This window comes from Ranitomeya imitator, chromosome 1 (genome assembly GCF_032444005.1).
Source record: "Ranitomeya imitator isolate aRanImi1 chromosome 1, aRanImi1.pri, whole genome shotgun sequence".
NCBI classification, from domain to species: Eukaryota; Metazoa; Chordata; class Amphibia; order Anura; family Dendrobatidae; genus Ranitomeya; species Ranitomeya imitator.
In genome coordinates, this window is record NC_091282.1 from 1,005,531,726 (window position 1) to 1,005,550,555 (window position 18,830).

The window sequence follows — 18,830 nt, forward strand, 5'->3', positions numbered from 1 at the left end:
CGGTAAATAACTCATGAAAGAATAAAGTTACCTTAAAACCAAGCACACCATGTGAAATTCTCAATAAGTTTGATGCATCAAATGACCCTCTTTCCATTGAAAAAAATAAAGTTGGATTCAAAATGTCCAGCTTCAAAATGGCCGCCTTGATCACCACCCATCTTGAAAAGTTTTCCCCCTCCCATATACGAATGTGCCACAAACAGAAATATGATATCACCCACTATTCCCATTTTATTTAGATGTACCCATATAAATGGCCGACCCTGTATATATGCACTGCTCAAAAAATAAAGGGAACTCTTAAACAACAGAATATAACTCCAAGTAAATTAAAGTTCTGTGAAATCAAACTGTCCACTTAGGAAGCAACACTGTTTGACAATCAATTTCACATGCTGTTGTGCAAATCGAATAGACAACAGATGGAAATTAATGGCACTTAACAAGACACAATAAAGGAGTGGTTCTGAATGTGGGGACCACAGACCACATCTCAGTACCAATGCTTTCTGGCTGATGCTTTGATCTATGTTGGTTGTGCTTTACACTCGTGGTAGCATGAGACGGACTCTACAACCCACACAAGTGGCTCAGGTAGTGCAGCTCATCCAGTATGGCACAACAATGTGAGCTGTGGCAAGAAGATTTGCTGTGTCTTTCAGCATAGTGTCCAGAGGCTGGAGACACTACCAGGAGACAGGCCAGTACACCAGGAGATGTGGAGGGGGCGTAGGAGGGCAACAACCCAACAGCAGGACCGCTACCTCAGCCTTTGTGCAAGGAGGAACAGGAGGAGCACTGCCAGAGCCCTGCAAAATGACCTCCAGCAGGCCACAAATGTGCATGTGTCTGCACAAACAGTTAGAAACTGACTCCATGATGATGGTCTGAGTGCCCGAAGTCCACAGGTGGGGGTTGTGCTCAGAGCCCAACATCGTGCAGGACACTAGGCATTTGCCATAGAACACCAGGTTTGGCAAATTTGCCACTGGTGCCCTGTGCTTTTCACAGATGAAATCAGGTTCACACTGAGCACATGTGAGAGATGAGACAGAGTCAGGTGATGCCATGGAGAGTGATCTGCTGCCTGCAATATCCTTCAGCATGACTGGTTTGGCAGTGGGTCAGTAATGGTGTGGGGTGGCATTTCTTACGAGAGCTGCACAGCACTCCATGTGCTCGCCAGAGGTAGCCTGACTGCCACTAGGTACCGAGATGAGATCGTCAGACCCCTTGTGAGACCATAAGCTCGTGTGGTTGACCCTGGGTTTCTCCTATTGCAGGACAATGCCAGACCTCACTTGGCTGGAGTATGTCAGCAGTCCCTGCAAGATGAAGCCATTGAAGCTGTGGACTGGCCCACCCGTTCCCCAGACCTGAATCTGATTTAACAAATCCGAGACATCATGTCTCGCATCATCCACCAACGTTCTGTATGTAAGTACCTTGATAAGTATGAAGTGATGAAACAGAGTCAGCATGGGTTTGAAACTAATAAATCATGTCAGACTAACTTAATTTACTTCTATGACAGTATCACTGACTGGGTGGATCAGGTAAATGCTATAGATATAGCATATCTTGACTTCAGCAAAGCATTTGACAAAGTATCTCACACAATCCTGATTGAAAAAATGACTAAGTATGGAAAGGACAAGGCAACTGTGAGGTGGATTAATAACTGGCTTAGTGATCAGACCCAAAGAGTGGTCGTAAATGGCTGCACATCCAGTTGGAAGAATGTCTCAATTGGGGTACCACAGGGTTCTGTCCTGGGACCTGTATTGTTTAACATCTTTATCAATGATTTAGATGAAGGAATTGAGGGTAAACTGATTAAATTTGCTGATGACACAATGCTGGGAGGGATAGCTAATACTAGAGAAGAGAGAGAGGATTCAAAAAGATATAAATAAACTGGAGTAGTGGGCAGCAACTAACAGAATGATTTTTAATAGGGAAAAATGCAAAGTACTACATCTGGGCAATAAAAATGGGAAAAGCATATACAGAATGGGAGGAATAGGGCTAAGCAACAGCACTCGTGAAAAAGACTTGGGTATACTAATAGATCACAGACTGAACATAAGTTAACAGTGTGATGCAGCATCAAAAAGGGCAAATACCATTCTGGGATGTATTCATCAGAGTCAAACAGTCTATATCACATGAAGTCATTATTGCCCTCTACTCCTCATTGGTCAGACCTCATCTGGAGTACTGTGTCCAGTTTTGGGCACCACAATTTAAAAAAGACATCAACAATCTAGAGCAAGTTCAAAGAAAAGCGACCAGAATGGTGACTGGTCTGCAAATCAAGTCCTATGAGGAACTTGTACAGGATTTGGGAATGTTTAACTTGCAAAAAAGAAGACTGAGGGGATACTTAATAGCGGTCTACAAATATCTCAAGGGCTGTCACATTGTAGAAGGATCATCTTTATTCTTATTTGCACAAGGAAAGACTAGAAGCAATGGGATGAAACTGAATGGGAGGAGACAGATTAGATATTAGAAAAAAACTTTTTGACAGGGTGATCAGTGAGTGGAACAGGCTGCCACAAGAGGTGGCGAGTTCTCCTTCAATGGAAGTCTTCAAACAGAGGCTGGACAGTCATCTATCTGGGATAATTTATTGAATCCTGCATTGAGCAGGGGGTTGGACCAGATGACCCAGGAGGTCCCTTCCAACTCTAACAGTCTAAGATTCTAATGTCAAGTTGCACCACAGACTGTCCAGGAGTTGGCGGATGCTTTAGTCCAGGTCTTAGAGGAAATCCCTCATGGGACATCCACTGCCTCAGCAGGAGCATGCCCAGGCATTGTAGGGAGGTCATAGAGGAACATGGAGGCCACACACACTTCTGAGCATCATTTCCTTGTCTTGAGGCACTTCTACTGATGTTGGATCAGTAGGTAACTTAATTTTCCACTTTGATTTTGAGCATCATTCCAGCTCCAGACCTCCGTGGGATATTAATTGTGATTTAAGTTGATAATTTTTAGGTTTTATTGTTCTCAACACCTTCCAATATGTAATGAATAAAGATTAACAACTGGAACAAATCATTCAGTGAAATCTAGGATGTGGAATTTTAGTGATCCCTTTATTTTTTTGAGCAGTATATATATATATATATATATATATATATATATATATACAGTGGGGCAAAAAAGTATTTAGTCAGTCAGCAATAGTGCAAGTTCCACCACTTAAAAAGATGAGAGGCGTCTGTAATTTACATCATAGGCAGACCTCAACTATGGGAGACAAACTGAGAAAAAAAAATCCAGAAAATCACATTGTCTGTTTTTTTTTATCATTTTTTTGCATATTATGGTGGAAAATAAGTATTTGGTCAGAAACAAACAATCAAGATTTCTGTCTCTCACAGACCTGTAACTTCTTCTTTAAGAGTCTCCTCTTTCCTCCACTCATTACCTGTAGTAATGGCACCTGTTTAAACTTGTTATCAGTATAAAAAGACACCTGTGCACACCCTCAAACAGTCTGACTCCAAACTCCACTATGGTGAAGACCAAAGAGCTGTCAAAGGACACCAGAAACAAAATTGTAGCCCTGCACCAGGCTGGGAAGACTGAATCTGCAATAGCCAACCAGCTTGGAGTGAAGAAATCAACAGTGGGAGCAATAATTAGAAAATGGAAGACATACAAGACCACTGATAATCTCCCTCGATCTGGGGCTCCACGCAAAATCCCACCCCGTGGGGTCAGAATGATCACAAGAACGGTGAGCAAAAATCCCAGAACCACGCAGGGGGACCTAGTGAATGAACTGCAGAGAGCTGGGACCAATGTAACAAGGCCTACCATAAGTAACACACTACGCCACCATGGACTCAGATCCTGCAGTGCCAGACGTGTCCCACTGCTTAAGCCAGTACATGTCCGGGCCCGTCTGAAGTTTGCTAGAGAGCATTTGGATTATCCAGAGGAGTTTTGGGAGAATGTCCTATGGTCTGATGAAACCAAACTGGAACTGTTTGGTAGAAACACAACTTGTCGTGTTTGGAGGAAAAAGAATACTGAGTTGCACCCATCAAACACCATACCTACTGTAAAGCATGGTGGTGGAAACATCATGCTTTGGGGCTGTTTCTCTGCAAAGGGGCCAGGACGACTGATCCGGGTACATGAAAGAATGAATGGGGCCATGTATCGTGAGATTTTGAGTGCAAACCTCCTTCCATCAGCAAGGGCATTGAAGATGAAACGTGGCTGGGTCTTTCAACATGACAATGATCCAAAGCACACCGCCAGGGCAACGAAGGAGTGGCTTCGTAAGAAGGTCCTGGAGTGGCCTAGCCAGTCTCCAGATCTCAACCCTATAGAAAACCTTTGGAGGGAGTTGAAAGTCCATGTTGCCAAGCGAAAAGCCAAAAACATCACTGCTCTAGAGGAGATCTGCATGGAGGAATGGGCCAACATACCAACAACAGTGTGTGGCAACCTTGTGAAGACTTACAGAAAACGTTTGACCTCTGTCATTGCCAACAAAGGATATATTACAAAGTATTGAGATGAAATTTTGTTTCTGACCAAATACTTATTTTCCACCATAATATGCAAATAAAATGTTAAAAAAACAGACAATGTGATTTTCTGGATTTTTTTTTCTCAGTTTGTCTCCCATAGTTGAGGTCTACCTATGATGTAAATTACAGATGCCTCTCATCTTTTTAAGTGGTGGAACTTGCACTATTGCTGACTGACTAAATACTTTTTTGCCCCACTGTATATATATATATATATACACGACTATTCAAAATTTTGTGTTTTCCATGAAAACTCATACTTTATTAATCAAATGAGTTGCCAAATGTACTGAAAATCTAGACAAGGAAATGATGCTCAGTAGTGTTTGTGGTCTCCACAGGTCTGTAGGATCTCCCTACAATGCCTGGCCATGCTCCTGATGAGGTGGTGGATGGTCTCCTGAGGGATCTCCTCCTACATCTGGACTAAAGCATCCAACAACTCCTGGACAGTCTGTGGCGCAACGTGACTTTGGTGGATTGTAGGAGACATGATGTCCCAGATGTGTTCAATCGGATTCAGGTATGGGGAATCTGTGGGCCAGTCCATAGCTTCAATGTCTTCATCTTGAAGGAACTGGTGACACACTACAGCCACATGAGGTTTGGCATTGTCCTGCATTAGGAAGAACCCAGGGCCAACCACACCAGCATATGGTCTCACAAGGGGTCTGAGCATCTCATCTCAGTACCTAATGGCAGTCAGGCTACCTCTGGCCAGCACATGGAGAGCTGTGCGGCTCTCCAAAGAAATGCCACCCCACACCATTCCTGATTCACTGCCAAAGCAGTCATGCTGAAGGATGTTGCAGGCAGCAGATCGTTCTCCACGGCATCTCCAGACTCTGTCATGTCTTTCACATGTGCTCAGTGTGAACCTGCTTTCATCTGTCAAGAGCAAAGGGCACCAGTGACAAATTTGGCAATCCTGATGTTCTGTGGCAAATGCTAAACATCCTGCACAGTGTTGGGCTGTGAGCACAACCCCCATCAGTGAATGATGGGCACTCAGACCATCCTCACGAAGTCGGTTTCTAACTGTTTGTGCAGACACATGCACTTTTGTGGTGTGCTTGAGGTCATTTTGCAGGGCTCCGGCAGTGCTACTCCTGTTCCTCCTTGAATAAAGGCTGAGGTAGCGGTCCTGCTGCTAGGCTGTTGCTCTCCTACAGAACCCTCCACGTCTCCTGGTGTACTGGCCTGTCTCCTGGTAGTGTCTCCAGCCTCTGGACACTATGCTGACAGACACAGCAAACCAACTTGCCACAGCTCACATTGATGTGCCATCCTGGATGAGCTGCACTACCTGAGCCACTTGTGTGGGTTGTAGAGTCCGTCTCATGCTACCATGAGTGTGAAAGCATAACCAACATTCAAAAGTGACCAAAACATCACCCAGAAATCATTGGTACTGAGATGCGGTCAGTGGTCCCCACCTGAAGAACCACTCCTTTTTTGAGTGTGTCTTGATGATTGCCATTAATTTGTGTCTTGATGATTGCCATTAATTTCCATCTGTTGTCTATTTCATTTGCACAACAACATGTGAAAATGTTTGTGGACACTTTGATTTAATAGATTTACTTGGAGTTATATTCTGTTGTTTAAGAGTATATACACTTTGAGCAGTGTATATATATATATATATATATATATATATATATATACTAGATTGTGGCCCGATTCTAACGCATCGGGTATTCTAGAATATGCATATCCCCGTAGTAGATTCCAGAATTCGCGGCAGACTGTGCCCATCGCTGATTGGTTGAGGCAACCTTTGTGACATCATTGTCGCCATGGCAACCATTATGACATCTACGTCGATACTGTGCCCATCGCTGAATCAGAAACGTGGGATTTCTACGTCCTTTATGACATCATCGTCGCTGTGCCCGTTGCTGATTGGTCGAGGCCTGGCAGCCTCGACCAATCAGAGACGCGGGATTTCTATGTCGATACTGTGCCCGTCGCTGATTGATCGAGGCCTGGCGGCCTCGACCAATCAGAGACGCGGGATTTCCAGGACAGACAGACAGAAAGACAGACAGACGGAAAAACCCTTAGACAATTATATATATATATAGATATATATATCTATATATATATAGATATATATACATATATATATATGTATACAGTATATATACCGTATATACTCGAGTATAAGCCGAGATTTTCAGCCCAAATTTTAGGGCTGAAAGTGCCCCCTCGGCTTATACTCGAGTCACGGTAGCGGTGGGGTCGGCGGGTGAGGGGGTGAGGGCGCTGAGGCATACTTACCTAGTCCCAGCGATCCTCGCGCTGTCCCTGCCGTCCCACGGGCTTCGGCGCTGCAGCTTCTTCCTCTCTTCAGCGGTCACGTGGGACCGCTCATTACAGAAATGAATAAGCGGCTCCACCTCCCATAGGGGCGGAGCCGCTTATTCATTTCTCTAATCAGCGGTGCCGGTGACCGCTGATAGAGAAAGAAGCTGCAGCGCCGAAGACAGGAGGGGACAGCGCGAGGATCGCCAGGACTAGGTGAGTATGTTATATTCACCTGTCCTCGTTCCAGCCGCCGGGCGCCGATCCATCTTCCCGGCGTCTGCGCTCTCTGACTGATCAGGCAGAGGGCGCGATGACGCATATAGTGTGCGCGGCGCCCTCTGCCTGATCAGTCAGAGCAGAGACGCCGGGAAGATGGAGGCGCCGGAACGAGACGCCGGGAGCTGCAATCAAGGGAGGTGAGTATGTGGTTTTTTTTTTTTTATTGCAGCAGTAGCAGCGGCAGCACAGATTAATGTGGAGCATCTATGGGGCACAGTGAACGGTGCAGAGCACCGTATAAGGCACAGCTAGGGGGCACAATGAACGGTGCAGAGCACCGTATAAGGCACAGCTAGGGGGCACAATGAACGGTGCAGAGCACCGTATAAGGCACAGCTAGGGGGCACAATGAACGGTGCAGAGCACCGTATATGGCACATCTATGGGGCACAGTGAACGGTGCAGAGCACCGTATATGGCACAGCTATGGGGCACAATGAACGGTGCAGAGCACTGTATATGGCACATCTATGGGGCACAGTGAACGGTGCAGAGCACCGTATATGGCACATCTATGGGGCACAGTGAACGGTGCAGAGCACCGTATATGGCACATCTATAGGGCACAGTGAACGGTGCAGAGCACCGTATATGGCACATCTATAGGGCACAGTGAACGGTGCAGAGCACCGTATATGGCACATCTATGGGGCACAGTGAACGGTGCAGAGCACCGTATATGGCACATCTATAGGGCACAGTGAACGGTGCAGAGCACCGTATATGGCACATCTATGGGGCACAGTGAACGGTGCAGAGCACCGTATATGGCACAGCTAGGGGGCACAATGAACGGTGCAGAGCACCGTATATGGCACATCTATGGGGCACAGTGAACGGTGCAGAGCACCGTATATGGCACATCTATGGGGCACAATGAACGGTGCAGAGCACCGTATATGGCACATCTATGGGGCACAGTGAACGGTGCAGAGCACCGTATATGGCACAGCTAGGGGGCACAATGAACGGTGCAGAGCACCGTATATGGCACAGCTAGGGGGCACAATGAACGGTGCAGAGCACTATATGGGGCACAGCTATGGGGAAATATGAATGGTGTAGAGCACTATATGGCACAGCTATGGGGAAATAATGATCAATTTTTATTTTTGAAATTCACCGGTAAATGCTGCATTTCCACCCTAGGCTTATACTCGAGTCAATAAGTTTTCCCAGTTTTTTGTGGCAAAATTAGGGGGGTCGGCTTATACTCGGGTCGGCTTATACTCGAGTATATACGGTATATATATATATATATATATATATATATATATATGCAGTTATTGTCTAAATACAAAGGGGATCATTGTCATCTTTCTTTAACTTTTCAACTTTAGGCTTTTTAGAGAACATTTAATCTTCAACTTGCTTAACAGTTTACAATAACAGTAATTTTGATCAGGAGTGCCTAAAGTTTTTACATGCAACTGTACACTATTACAGTAGCACAAATGTTATAAAAGAAATTCCTCTTATCCAATGACCATGGAGTGGCAGGGAAGATGCATCCAGCATTACAATTTTTTTTCTTAGAAATGTACAGTATGTGGATAAAATGTACAAATTGAACCATAATGAATGTACTTTGTTTCAGAAGACTATGTGTCGTTTGATTAGAGGTGTCTACATTTTTAACTAAGTTACATTTTTTGTTAAATTGTCAGCAAAAGATCTTTAGTCCATAAATGATCTTTCTTTGAAAAAATGTTTCCAGAAAGATCTTTTGTTCTTCGCCCAGTGAGATTTAATATATTTTGCTAATTTGAATGATTTTTTTTACTATTGTTTTAATATACTAAAATGTATATTGTAGCATTTATTTAACACAGTAACATAGTTAGCAAGGCCGAAAAAAGACATTTGTTCATCCAGTTCAGCCTATATTCCATCAGAATAAATCCCCAGATCTACGTCCTTCTAAAGAACCCAATAACTGTTAGATATAGTATTGTTACACTCCAGGAAGACATGCAGGCCTCTCTTGAACCCCTCAACTGAATTGGCCATCACCACCTCTTCAGGCAAGGAATTCCAGATTCTCTCTGCCCTAACAATAAAGAATCCTCTTCTATGTTGGTGGACAAACTTTCTCTCCTTCAGATGCAGAGAATGCCCACTGGTGACTGTCACCTTCCTTGGTATAGACAGATCCTAGGAGAGATATTTGTTTAGTTCCGCTTTATATTTATACATGGTTATTAGATTGCCCCTCAATCATTTTTTTCTAGACTAAATAACCCTAATTTTGCCAATCTCTGAGTATTGTAGGTCCCCATCCCTTTTAATAATTTTGTTGCCCTCCTTTGTGCTCCCTCTAAACATTGAATCACCCACAAGTGACACCATTTTGAAAAGTAGACCCCCTAAGGATCTTATCTAGATGTGTTGTGAGAGCTTTGAACCCCAAAGCGTTTCACTTCAGTTTATAACGCAGAGCCGTGAAAATAAAAATTATTTTTTTTCCACAAAAATTATTTTTTAGCTCCCAGTTTTGTATTTTCCCAAGGTAACAGCAGAAATTGGACCCCAAAAGTTGTTGTGCAATTTGTACTGAGTATGCTGATACCCCATATGTGGGGGGTAACCACCGTTTGGGCGCATGGCAGAGCTCGAAGGGAAGGAGCGCCATTTGGAATGGTCTGCAGGCATCATATTGCGTTTGCAGAGCCCAAATTTAACTAAACAGTAGGAACCCCCCACAAGTGACCATGTATTGGAAACTACACCCCTCCAAGGAACTTATCTAAATGTGTTGTGAGTACTTTGAACCCCCAAGTGTTTCACTACCGTTAATAACGCAGAGCCGTGAAAATAAAAAATCTTTTTTTTCTACAAAAATTATCTTTAACACCCAGTTTTGTATTTTCCCAAGGGTATCAAGAGAAATTGGTCCCCAAAAGTTGTTGTCCAATTTGTCCTGAGTATGCTGATACCCCATATGTGGGGGGTAACCACCGTTTGGGCGCATGACAGAGCTCGGAAGGGAAGGAGTGCCATTTGGAATGCAGACTTAGATGGATTAGTCTGCAGGCGTCACGTTGCATTTGCAGAGCCCCTGATGTACATAAACAGTAGAAACTCCCCACAAGTGACCCCATATTGGAACTTAGGCCCCCCCAAGGAACATATTTAGATATGTTGTGAGAACTTTGAACCCCAAGTATTTCACTACGGTTTATAACGCAGAGTCGTGAAAATAAAAAATTTTTGTCCCACAAAAATGTTTCTTAGCACCCCAAATTTTTCTTTTCCCAAGGGTAATTAGAGAAATTGGACCCCAGAAGTTGCTGTCCAATTTGACTTGAGTACGCTGATACCCCATATGTTGGGGTAAACCCCTGTTGGGGTGCACGGGAGAGCTCAGAAGGGAAGGAGCACGGTTTTACTTTTTCAACGCAGAATTGGCTAGAATTGAGAACGGACGCCATGTCGCGTTTGGAGAGCTCTGATGTGCCTAAACAATGGAAACCCCCAATTCTAACTGAGACCCTAACCCAAACACACACCTAATCCCAACCACACCCCTAACCCTTATCCCAACCATAACCCTAACCACACCTCTAACCCTGACACACCGCTAACCCTAATCCCAACCGTAAATGTAATCCAAACCCTAACCCTAGCCCCAACCCTAACCCCAACCCTAACCCTAACCCCAACCCTAGCCCCAACCCTAGCCCCCACCCTAGCCCCAACCCTAACCCTAACCCTAACACTAGCCCTAACCCTAATGGGAAATTGGAAATACATTATTTTTTTCACTTACTAAGGGGGTGATGAACGGGGATTTGATTTACTTTTATAGAGGGTTTTTTAGCGGATTTTTATGATTGGCAGCTGTCACACACTAAAAGACGCTTTTTATTGCAAAAAATATTTTTGCGTTACCACATTTTGAGAGCTATAATTTTTCTATATTTTGGTCCACAGAGTCATGTGAGGTCTTTTTTTTAGCGGGACGAGTTGACGTTTTTATTGGTAACATTTTCGGGCATGTGACATTTTTTGATCGCTTTTTATTCCGATTTTTGTGAGGCGGCATGACCATTATACCGTTCCGCATTTGGTAAAATGGTTAAAGCATTTTTATTCTTCAGGTCAGTACAATTACAGCGATACCTCATTTAGATTATTTTTTTCTGTTTTGGTGCTTTTACACGATAAAAACTATTTTATAGAAAAATAATTATTTTTGCATCGCTTTATTCTGAGGACTATAACTTTTTTATTTCTTCACTGATGACGCTGTATGGCAGCTCGTTTTTTTGCAGGACAAGATGACTTTTTCAGTGGTACCATGGCTATTTATATCTGTCTTTTTGATCGCGTGCTATTCCACTTTTTGTTCGGCAGTATGAAGAGTTGGTTTTTGCCTTGTTTTATTTTTATTTTTTTTAACGGTGTTCACTGAAGGGGTAACTAGTGGGACAATTTTGTAGGTCGGGTCGTTATGGATGTGGCAATACTAAATATGTGTACTTTTATTGTTTGTTTTTTTATTTAGATAAAGGAGTATATTTATGGGAACAATATTTTTTTTTATTTATTTAGGAATTTTTTTTTTTTTTTACACATCTGAATATTTTTTTTACTCTTTTACCCAGGGGCGGACATCACAGTAAAGTGACAGATCGCTGATCTGACACTTTGCTGTCCACTGTGTCAGATCAGCGATCACATAGGCACAGCAGTGAGGCTTCCCAGGGCTTGCTCTGAGCCACCTCCCTGCAGGACCCGGATGCAGCCCCACGGCCATTGGATCCGGAGCCTGCAGGGAGGAGATGCTCGGTTCAAGTTGAGCAAATCGCCTTGTACCGAAGGTCTCAGGGAAGCCGGCAGGGAGCCTCCTCCCTGCGCGATCCTTCCCTATGCTCCCGGAACACTGCGATCATGTTTGATCACAGTGTGCCAGGGATTAATGTGCCGGGGGCAGTCCGTGACCACTCCTGGCACATAGTGCTGGATGTCAGCGATAGTCAGCTGACACACGGCTGCAATCGGCCGCGCTCCTCCCGTTCGCGCGGCCGATCGCTATGACGTAATATCCCGTCCCTGGGAATTAAGTCCCAGGTCATCTTGATGGGATAGTACGTTAAATGGGATTAAGGGGTTAATTTGTTTTTTAGATAAAATATTTTTCTCCAAAATAAAAAATTGTCTGCCATACTATTTCAGAAAGAGTGCATACAAATATGCATGTATAATGCCAGAATTCACCAGGGGCAATGCCTGTGCATCATGCCACTATTTCTTAAAGCTACTATCATGTAGACTTTCATTATGCTTCTGATATTGGTTACGATGTTCCCAGGTTAGCTGTACGGACACTTTATCAATACTTGAAATATTCGGAGTTCTGACATCTTCCTTGGGGATTACCTTTATTTATATTTTTTAAAAATATTGCTAATTTTAATTTATTTTATTATAGTAATGTTTTAAAAATTAATCCTCATTTCTTTTTAATTTAATTTCCAATCATGTAAAACACATAAAACTCATTGCAGAAATATGAACTGATTTATAAAAAAAAAGTCAAAAATTAAATACAAAATATAAATTTTATATATTATGAGTCTGTAAATATATAAAATAATTTTTGAAATGTAATAAATTATCAAAGAGATGTGAATTGTGCAATAGAAATGCAACTTTTTTTTTCCCGATATTCTAAACATATATTTTTTTCATTTGCAAAATGCTACAGATGAGTAATAATGAAATTATATTGTTACAAGATTAAAATGATATGAGGTCACTGCTGTATTGCACTTATGGAAACATAATCTTCTTACCTAGTTGGCAGCATGTGAAAATGAACTTTTTGACTGATTGTTTCTTAATTTCATAATTCATTTTAATACCAGATGCTGTTAAACAGTTTTTATTGTCATTTGTAATATCTGTATTAAAAATTTCCTCATCTCATTTTATTAAATCATGCGTTGGCAGACTCTGACAATGAATTCTATTGACATTTTGATCTCCAAGAAAAGTATGGAAATCCCCATATTCTCATTAAATGTTTGCAAGTACCTACTTTATTTGTGCTGACCTTGGAAAAAAGCTTAAAGTAGTTCATACCCTCAAAGGTTCATTGGGGTAACTATTAGTAATCTTAAATGAGTGAATGTAAAGAGATGAGGCTGTACAAGACTGCGGTTACAGCTTAGCAATTGTCTCTTTACCCTGTACAATATAATTTATAGGCAATACTTATTGAAGGCAAATATTTTCACAGCACATTTTTTGCTATTTTAACTATTGATTCAGCAACATACAACAACTGGCCAGTGCAAGGTCATTTGTAATTGCCTCCCTCCAGTTTTCAAGCTTTCCCGAGGGAAAGTTCAAGTGAGATCCTCCTTACCTTGCATGTCCTTCTCCATAAACATTGCTATTGACTAACACTGCTGGGAAATGAACTGCAACATTTCATATGCTGTACAATTTCATGTAAATGCTTAGCTTTCACAACCCAGTGCCAGCTATAAAGCATGTTCTATTAATAAAATGCTCAGGTTAAAGTTACATAATAAAAAAAGGACTAACAAGATTTTTCAATTACTTTCAAGATTTTGATGTGTCTATCGTTCTATTTTTCAGATTGAATATTTTTAAGTGAATTAGATCATGTGTGTAATGCATGTGCAGTGCCACGTAAAGTGATTTATATATCAGCAATGGTGTTTTTCTATAATAAGAAATGATAACATAACAGCAGTGAGCTGTAGAAATAAATATACCAATCTTTTTAATAAATATGCGCATTAGCTGAAATTAATTCCAAAATAAACAGAAATGTAGATAAGGCTGTTACAAGAATTGCGTTTTAGAACATTTTCTATTTTAATGAGAAAGAGAACAATTTGTATCCAGTGTGAAAAGTCCGCACGATTTAGGTCAGAAATGTCATTCCAAAGCTGCAGAATACCTGGGTTCTCATTATGCCCAAATGCATGTAACAATGAGGATAAGTGCCACATTTTCAAACTGCATTCATTTTTGCAACATAAAATGTTAGGCTAAAAAATATAAAATGGTAAAAGTGGTAAATAGCGCAATACTTTTCTGTCTTCTACCTCGTTAGGAACACCCCTTTTTTAAATTTGGCATTTCAGATTTTCTATTAAGAAATTCTGTATAAAAATTGCCAGTATAACTGTGCATGTAGTTTTATAGTATTTGATAAAGTTGGAAATCGTATACATTTATCTTAAATACGGGGTTACGTTATTGCTCCACATCAAAGAAGAATAAATGGGTAACAGTAAAGGTAAACATTCAGAATTCTATATTAACTCTGTAACATATATTTATTATAGTGTATATATATATATATATATATATATATATATATACATATATATATATATATATATATATATATATTAGCGTGGCAGTCAAAACATTTTGGCCCAAATTTTGGGGTTCCACCTCTGGGAATAATTCACTTTGGTGTGATTGCAACAAACAGAAAATTCGGTAACATTACAACATTGGTTATTGGTGGCTGAATCAACACAAAACTAGGAACTATTTCTAATAAATGTCTTGCAGCAAAGTAAATGTACAATTTTATAGTAGTTTCATGGTTTCACTTTTAATGAAACATGCTTTATTTGGTTCAGGATAGTCAGGGGGATGCTTCTCCACACACTCTTTAGTGTACTAGCTAAGTTAAAACTAAAACTTTGTCATCTTCCATTTCAGCCAAAAACCAGGTTTTATCCAGTTGATTCCAGGCAGCCAAAAATTGAAAACCTTTCTTTTTGAAACTGCTGATGCCGGCTGCAATTTATCAAACATGCTTGCGCTACTTAGCTCATGAATGTGGTGCCTACATGGTAAACTCAATAGTTCTTTCTGCAATTTTTATTGCAAGAGGACTAATGCACCAGTCTTTGTACCAGTGCTACTGCTTCATGTCGAATGACAAAAACTTCACTTTTTCCAACGCTGTCAATCCTGAAGAACCTCGAATAAAGCCTTAAATTGTGCTGCTCCTGTGCTGTTAGTTATCTCTGGGACCAACAACAACTTTGCTGTTCCTCCTCCTGACACTAATACTGCCAGTCGCTCAGCAATTTCATTGCAGATCTGGATTATAGACATTTTTCCGTCCCAGTGTATAGTCACTGGAACACTGCTATCGAAGTAAGCATTTGCTGCAATCTCTTGATGCCAGCGAAGAGACTGTATGATATATTCCTTATTCATTGCGAGAATGTCTGGATCATGACCAATATTCAAATTGCTTCTTCTGAGAAAAAGAGGACTTAAACTCTATAGTGCCACTTGTTGGAAGTAGCGATCCTACAAGTCACAATCAACCCTTCAACGAGTCGTGCAATATGACTTAGGATAAAAGCCAAATCAGTATCTCAATTTGCAGACATGGTGTTCCGAGCTGTTGGCCCTCGTCAGTGCGAAGCATGAGAACTGATTTGGTTAGGTGAGAGGCTCTGGACTGGGGTCTAAGGGGTAATATTTCTCCTTATGAAGAGTGACATACCAGCTGGCTTGTCAAGGTGGATCATGACCAAGAGACTGAGAAGCAATAGCAAGTAGGTAAGTCCCTTTTCTATCACTGGTATTAGTTTTGCCTAAAGCTGCAGCAACTTCTGGAGTCACAATGTTGACAGATATTACCTGTTTACGTTTCTTGGGACTAAAATGCCCTTTGCCCTCTGTGGAGACACAGTATTGCATCTTAATTAACCAGACACCTATGTTCAGACAGCTGTGGTGCAGTGACCCCTGTTACAGCTAGGGGGCACTGCATGTTCTCCTCAGAATGTACACGTTGGTGTATTGAGGCCATGGAGATGCATGGCAGTCGCAGGCATGACTGTGATGATGAGACAACATATGGCATTATTGTAAATGACCGTTATGTGTCACAGGGGAGAAATTCCTTGTCACTCATCACTTCTCTCCCCAATTCTATGATCCACATGAATGGCTTGAGTCATGGCCTCCCCCAAAGTACAGTGTGGATAATGGAAATCTAGAGCATCCTTAAAAGTATCTGTAAGGCCACAGTGAAACTGATACCTGAGAGTAGCATTGTTCCAAAAAACCTCAGATGATAACTGCCAGAACTCTGAAATATAGTGCTCAGTGATGCAACCCTCCAGCATCAGATTCATGATCTTAGTCTCTGCAATCTGGACCCTTTCAGGTTCATCATAAATCATAACAAAGCATCAAAAAATGTGTCAACAGAAAAGCGTTCTGGGGCTGGTGGGGACAAACAGAATGCCCAAGTCTAAGGACCCCCACAAAATAAGGACGTAATTATACCCACCTGCTGGGACTCATCCCCAGAAGACCAGGGTCGTAGCATAAAAATAATTTAAAACTCTCCCTAAATATCTTAAATTGATCCCTCTCCCTTGAAAATCTGTCAGGAATTGCCTCAACTGGTGGGGTGGCAGTTAACTGCACGTCAGTGAGTCCAGAAGACATAACTACTGTTGATAACGGAGAGCTTTTGGAATTACCCAGAGTACTAAACTGACCCTGCTGCTGGGACTGTGAGGATCTTAGTCTCTGGTGATCCCTGGCAAGATCCTGAACTATCTGGGTTAGATTTGTCACCTGATCACAGAGTGCATGAACTGGATCCTTTGTTCAGGTGAAAAAAAAGTATATGGCCATATGTAATATGAAACTAGTCACTACTCTAATCTCCAGAACACTGAAAACCTGGAGAAAGTCCAGCACCTCCCAGTCACAGATTGGACAGTTAAGCTGCCAATCAAAGCACCGACAGCACAGCAAGCCATCACAGGATAGGACAGCCAAGCTGTCAATCATAACACAGACAACTCAGCAAGACTGTTTCCATTGAACAGCATAGCATAGCCTTGAAGCAAATGGCAATGATGCTGGCCTTGACAACCAGCCATCTCATCAGATTGATGAAAGTAAATCAACATGGTCATCCGTCACACTGGCAATTATGACAGGATGTATGCTGAAATTATTGTGCATCGAAAGTCATATGGTTACCATTAAGGCAAAGGAATGGCAATCTGATGACTGTTAGATAGTCACAGTTTTAAACCCCCCTTATAAAAGAAAAATATGGGAACTTTTTTTCCAACCTCCAAAAGAGAATCAAATTGGCTTATTGCCAATGCTTCAGCAAGGCTGGAATTGGGCAGGTTAATCTTGGCGAAGGACGTATGAATCAAGCCGCATACAAGGTTCTCCTGAAAAAAAAACAGTTGATTACTTCTGCTCAGATAATGTTCCCCTACTCCGAGGACTTGTTATTTCAGCAGGACAATGTGCCATGCGACACAGCTAGGTCAATCAAGGTGTAGATGAAGGAAGACCACATCAAATCCCTGTCATGACCAGCCCAATCTCCAGACTTGAACCCCATTGAAAACCTCTGAAATGTAATCATGAGGAAGATGGATAGTCTCAAACCATCAAAGAAGAACTGGTTAAATTTTTATACCAGCAGTGGCATAACGTCACCCAAAAGCAGTGTGAAAGACTGGTAGAAAGCATGTCAAGACGCATGAAAGCTGTGATTAAAAATCATGGTTATTCCACAAAATATTGATTTCTGAACTCTTCCTGAGTTTAAACATTAGTATTGTTGTTTCTAATTGATTTTTTTTGCATTATTTGAGGTATGAAAGCAATGCACTTTTTTGTTATTTTGACCATTTCTCATTTTCAGAAAATAAATTCAAAATGTATTGCTTGGAACTTCAGAGACATGTTGTAAGTAGTTTATAGAATAAAAGAACAATTTACATTTTACTCAACAATATGCCTATAAATAGAAAAATCAGACAAACTGAAAATTTTGCAGTGGTCTCTTAATTTTTGCCAGAGCTGTATTTTAGACTGACCATGAGACCCCCTCTCCAGTCTCCCCAGATCAAATTGTCACCACAGTGCCAGTATTAGGGCTACAACCACTAGCTCAGACAGCTACAGTATATTTGCCATGATGAATAAGATATGTTATCTTCAATTGCACTAGCCTGACATATTTCACAGAGAAACACTTGCTAAACTCGTGTTCAGGTGTTCAGAGACTGTGTCCTTTCTCATACAGACATCCTTAGCCCTGATTTCATGGAGTTTGGGATCAACTAACTGGACTCTGACAATAACTGGCCAAGTTTGCTATTGATGTACTTTCTTGTCTAACCTCTGATGTACTGTCATACAGTCTATTACCCATGGCTGTTGGCTTTGTCAAACCCATGTAGACTAGGTTACTCATGGCATATGTATGAAATCATTTATTTGTCTAAAGGAATCAGGCATCGATCAGTGTCGACGTACATTCACTTACGACTTATGCCAATGATGAGATCACCCAATCCATTTGCCTGCCGCTCCATTGCATCTTCTCCACAGTTCTGCTACTGCCAGTGCCAAAGGCCCATGCTTAACCAGGCATCTGATTTTTGTACATCATATCATCTAAACTATACTACTGCTTCTGCTAGGGCTGCCATTGCTAGACCTACACTTAAAAACAGGTCATCATCTGATTGTCTTCTTTTTTACAGAACCACTTCTCTCACTGCCAATCACATATCTTCTGACTACTCACCACGATTTCTAGTTCTATATTATGCTGCTGCTACCATTGCTGGTCATCCTCTGCCATACTTCTATTTACATAACACATCATAT